The 6,000-nt window shown below is 34.8% G+C and overlaps 1 long non-coding RNA gene across 1 annotated transcript; it reads left to right on the top strand.

Annotated features, from left to right (window-relative positions):
• Nucleotides 1–1,979: 1,979 nt before the first annotated feature.
• LOC127971041 (uncharacterized) lies at nt 1,980–4,650 on the top strand. The gene is made up of 4 exons (XR_008156728.1): nt 1,980–2,587; nt 3,633–3,702; nt 3,824–3,999; nt 4,276–4,650. It is a non-coding gene; the product is annotated as an uncharacterized LOC127971041 (long non-coding RNA).
• Nucleotides 4,651–6,000: the final 1,350 nt, after the last annotated feature.

Here is a 6,000-nt window from a genome sequence, read left to right as displayed (position 1 = left end):
AAGTCAAATCAAATGAAGTACATTTTTATTAGACTAAGTAAATTCACAACCTAACACAAAAGGTCAGTGAATCTCTACCAGAGGTGACAGTGCTATGTAGCAGATGAACATTTTCTTACCAATGTGCCAATAATAAGCTGGATTGTTGATGACTCTACAAGGGGAAAGAAGAAGTGGTTTACTGAAAAGTTATTTCAGTAAAAAGAATTACATGTTATACCATTCCTTTAAAACAGTGGTTCTCACTTTTTATACCAAGTATCAGTTCAGAAAATATTTGGCTCTCTAATTACCACCATAATGACCAACATTAAATTTCAGCAGAGTAGTACTATTCAGGTGAAGTAAATAATAAATAAAAAAATAATGCCGGTTTATTCCTAATAAGAATATTTATTGTTGTCAGCCACTTTAACATTGTAAATATACAGTTTGAACATTAACATTGCACTGTGTGTACATACAGGTGTATGAAACACAAAAAAAATTAAATCAAAATGTATTGTAACAAAAGTTACATAAATTTAATTTACTTAAATGAAAAAAGAAAAAAAAAACTTACTCAAGGATTAAATTAAAATGTATTAACATTATATTTAATTGAGTGATTCCTCTAGGAGGGATAGAACATTTTGAGAATTATTGTTGTGAAATGGCACTCCCATAGGAAAGAAAAATCAAAAGCGAGATCTCTTTAACATCTCAAATACTTCTCCTAGACAGAAATTGGGTTACTTTAAGATCGAATGGAAATTTTTGCTTGAGTCTCCTGCTTCTCAAACTTGTCTCTTGAGACAAAAACTCTAACAATCTCACAATGGTCCCCATTGCAGCGTTGATGGTGCCTTTTCCAGATGTGTAAGCTGCCCATGCTTCACGCACTTATGCAACCCCATACCATCAGAGATGCAGGCTTCTGAACTGAGCATTGATAACATCTTGGGTTGTCCTTGTCCTCTTTAGTCCGGATGACATGGTGACCCAGTTTTCCAAAAAGAACTTTGATTCGTCTGACCACAGAACAGTTTTCCACTTTTCCACAGTACATTTTAAATAAGCTTTGGCCCAGAGAAAACGCCATAAGCTTCTGGATCATGGATCAACAATGTTTTCTGGAAGTATTCCTGAGCCCATGTTGTGATTTCCATTACAGAAGCATTTCCTGTATGTGATGCAGTGCTTACTATGGGCCTGAAGATCACGGCCATCCAGTATGGTTTTCCGCCTTTGACCCTTAAGCATTTTTACGCAATTTTTCTCTGAGCGTAAAGTTGCTCCTTTACGCTTAAGGAAGGTTAAGGAAACCAGTCTGACACCATGGTATAATGAGCATACTCACACCCTAAAGAGAGCAGCCCGAAAAATGGAGCGCAGCTGGAGGAAAACAAAACTTGAGGTATTTAGTATTGGTTGGCGGGAAAGTAACCTATCCTACAGAAAAGCATTAAAAACTGCTAGATCTGATTACTTTTCTTCTCTTTTAGAAGACAACAAACATAACCCCAGGTATTTATTCAATACAGTGGCTAAATTAACGAAAAATAAAGCCTCAACAAGTGTTGACATTTCCCAACATCACAGCAGTAATGACTTTATGAACTACTTTACTTCTAAAATCGATACTATTAGAGATAAAATTGTAACCATTCAGCCATCAGCTAAAGTATCGCATCAGACAGTGCACTATAGACACCATGAGGAACATTTCCACCCATTCTCTACTATAGGAGAGGAAGAATTGTATAAACTTGTTAAATCATCTAAACCAACAACATGTATGTTAGACGCTATACCATCTAAGCTCCTAAAAGAGGTGCTTTCAGAAGTCATAGATCCTCTTCTGACTATTATTAATTCCTCGTTGTCATTAGGATATGTCCCCAAAACCTTCAAACTGTCTGTTATTAAGGCTCTCATCAAAAAAAAAAAAAAAAAAAAAAACACAACTTGACCACAAAGAACTAGTTAATTATCTTGAATCTCTCTTTTCTGTCCAAGATTACATTCCTTCTTAGAGATAGAATGGTATCTGTGAGGATTTCCAGTCAGGATTTAGACTGTATCATAGTACTGAGAATGCTCTCCTTAGAGTTAAAAATGACCTGCTCTTATCATCTAATCGTGGTTGTATCTCTCTAATAGTTCTACACTGTAAGCAATTGCTGTAAATTTACAGCTGATTTTCAACACTAAAATACTGTTTTCATGTTAAACAGTTTAGTACTGTAGTTCGCAATGCATTGTGGGCTCCTTAAACCGGAACAACAAGACAGAGGCCCTAAACAGTATGCTGATGTTTTAAATTACAGTACAATACAGTATTTTTTTGAAACTGCGTATTGACTGGGGAATTTGGAGCATGGTCAGAAGCTTGTTACAACGTTAATATATTTAAATTGAGGCTACTGCTTTTGGTCAACTTTAAGAAATACAGAAATAATTTGCCATTAACTCCTGGAGGGACTTCGGGAACCATCATTTGGATAGGAGATTGTCCAGAACAGGATACACAATTTAGATGACGTGCTGCACATCGTTGAGTGTTCTTCATCAACAACCATCTGGTCTTGCAACTACAAATTAAACGGTAATTCAAATCTTATTCATATTGCCAAGAATGCTTGATATCAAACTTATAGTAGCTTGTCTTGCTAGGGATTTGAACATGTCATTTAACAGTGAGGCTTAGATTTGAATAGCCAAAACCATATTACTTTTGGGTGGTATTTTATTTAATTTTGGTAATGTTAGCTTTTCTTTCACTATCTTAACATTGCAACTCGGTTAAGGTTAAACTTTTCTGCATGATCACTGATACGGTGTAACTAAAAATCAGCCAGCAGCCGTAATCAAGACTAATACATGTTTGTAGATTTTCAGTCTACAAGGAATTTGCCATTGGGCAATAACAAAATGTTCCCGTCAGATCTGTTGTCATAACTGTGCCATAATAGTGACATACAGTACGGCACATGAGAATTCATAAAAATACACCTAATTTAACCTTTAAGTGCGTTTTGGGGAATACTACTACATTTGTGAAAATGGAAGTGTAAATTATTTTGTAGCTCACAGGAAGCTGCGTGTAAGCTGATAAATTACCTCCATGTTGTCAGCCAGTTACTAAATTGCATTATGGGTAAAGTAGGTGCAAGGTTTTAAAAAGTATTGCACTTGTCTTCTTTGCCCTACTATGACACTGTTGAAATTTTTAAAAGCAAATGATCAAATCAATACAGCAGAAACACAAGTTTTAACTTTTTTTATTCCAAATATTCTTCTTCCTTTTCAAAACCAGATGCCTACATTATCCACAATGCAACTTGACCACTGAGTGATATCACTGGAAGCAATTTATCATATTATGTGCAGTTTCCTCTAGAGCCACAAAAGGGTTCATACTACGTTTAGACGTCTGCAGTAGAACTCCCCAAGACCTGTAAAAATAAAATTGTTACCCTTTAAATTTTTTATGCCAAAACTATTTAGCAGTTTGATTGTAGGTACTTCAGAAGCCTACTTCTTTCATCTCTAGGTTACTCTCCTCTAGTGTTTACTAATTATTGTTCTTTATATAAATATTCTTCTTAAAAATCTTATTATGATAAAGATAATGTACTTGTTCCCTTCAGGTGTCTGCCACTGCAGCTGACGTTAAGACAACTCTCAGTCTTCCTGCAAGTCCTCGCCTGATACTGCCTGGTAATATACATTTAATTTATATTCATTGATAGACAAATTGTATATCATATCGCCCATTGATCTTGAGTTTACAAATGTTTACACAAGGCAACAATTATTCCCATGTTGCTATGACTTTCAGGTGCAACAGGGCAAATCACAATTATGGGTTGGGTGATCACCTTTGAGGGCCTTGTAATCTCTGAGGGCATCACACCAACATTTGCAACAGGACTTGTTGATATGTTTGCAATCTACTACATTTTCAACCTTCAGTATCAATAAGAGGCAGCCTGCAACTCTGGAATTCATTCAAAGGTAAACCCCTTCATTCCCTGTCATCATTATATGGATATATACAATTAAATTAATGTGTTTGTATTTTTTTGCATAAAATTTGCATTTCAAGCCTCAATACACACGCACACGCACACACAAACACATCTACACAAACACACACACACATACACACACGGATTAAGCCACAAGAGAACTGTTATTATAAAATTTATAAGCATTAGCTTGGAGTGTATGTTGTACATTCCTGATTGTATAGTTTATTTATCATTATGAATATTTTTTGTTTTATGACAGTGGAAGTACTGGAATAATGCTGCACAGAGGAACAGCAACTATCAAAGTGATGGTCATCTCTCCTGGATCAACAAATAAGATGTAAAAACACAAGCCTCATAGGACAATTTTAAGAGGTAACCTGCAAGTCTAGCTTGCAGTGGCACAGTTGCCTACCTTACTGTTTCATTTTTAAATGTATTTATTGATGCATATTTTTGATTCATCCTGCTAAAATGTTCTAGTTTCAAAATGGCCATTTTCAAAATGTTCTTAAGTATGTTTTCAAAATGTTGCCAATTATGCATATGTTCAAATGTTATTATGAAAGTATATTTTTACAGACAGCAGAGAATATATTGCATATATGTATATATACATATATACATATTTTAAGTTGACTTGTGAGGAAATTTTTTCTTTTTCTTTCCATTTTTTTTTTTATTTATTTTTTTTTATTCATGTTGACATTGGCATTGCTCTTTGAAATAAAGGTATTTGATTATCAATGTATTTAATGTATTTAAATATCAATGAAGAATTTTAAGAAACAGCTAAATTTAGGATTATTTCTAATACAGTAAAAAAATGCAGCATATATCTATGATTTATTTGAAAACTAAAATAATATTGTTTAGGTTGTTACTTTAACTTCTCACAGTTTACTGTAGACAGGCACAGTAGATGTTATAAGTTAAAGTAACAACCTAAACAATATTATTTTAGTTTTCAAATAAATCATAGATATATGCTGCATTTTTTTTTACTGTATTAGACTGTGAAATCATTTAACAGTGTGATTACAGAAATAAACTGTATTTCTGGTTAACAGACTACTACCGTAAAGTCTATTTACGTATGAGTACTGTTTCACTCTTATTCTTACTCTAGAGTGAATAAATAACTCAGACCACTGCCAGTTGCCCGTGACTATGCTTTTACTGAACAGCATTCATTTCCTCAAGTGCAACATACAAAAAGGTCCGTGCTGCAACACGAGTCAAATAACAATCACATTGTTACATCCTTCCTTTTTTTTTTCTTTTTTTTTCACATTTGCAACAATGCATATTTATCTTTACATCTGAACATGGTGTCTGTCTGAACATTTCAAAATATCTTATTTTTCTCTCTAATTTAGTCTCATGCTTTTTTTTTTTTTTTTCAGCCTGCAGAACATGTCAGGTTTTTTTTTTTTTCTCAAAAATAAAAAGAGAGGGTATACGAATCAGTAAATGTTTAATTATGTAACATAGTCCTTCAAATACTCTGGTTTGACACTAATCCGACCTGCTCTGGTAGTGACCGTAGGTTTTGTATCCCCACTTGGCAGAACAAAATGCTCCATTTGTCTGTTGTTCTCAGCAAACTGTTCTTGTTTCGTGACCTGATCTTGATGGCCTGTGTGTCTGAGGTACCTTCTGTTTCTCCTTAGAACACCACCACTGTCCAGTTTAACCCTGTATGATCGGTTGTTGACTGGTTCCAGAACTGTTGCTTTCTGCCAAATCTTTTGTGACTGTGTTGGTTGTACTCTCACTTGGTCACCTGGTTTCAGGATGTTCATATCTTTTGTGTGTCTGTTGTAGTACATTTCCTGTCGTCTTTGATTTAGTCTCAGTTCTTGTGTGGTGTCAACTACTTTTGGCTTCAACAGATTGTTGTGTGTAGGGAGGAGTGTGCGTGTTCTCCTGCTTAAGAGTCTCTGAGCAGGGCTTGCATTCAGACCCTGCGACGGAGTGTTTC

The sequence above is a fragment of the Carassius gibelio genome, chromosome B14 (genome assembly GCF_023724105.1).
Source record: "Carassius gibelio isolate Cgi1373 ecotype wild population from Czech Republic chromosome B14, carGib1.2-hapl.c, whole genome shotgun sequence".
NCBI lineage: Eukaryota > Metazoa > Chordata > Actinopteri > Cypriniformes > Cyprinidae > Carassius > Carassius gibelio.
Note: the sequence above shows the minus strand (reverse complement) of the source record. Positions and strands in the feature narration are given on the sequence as shown.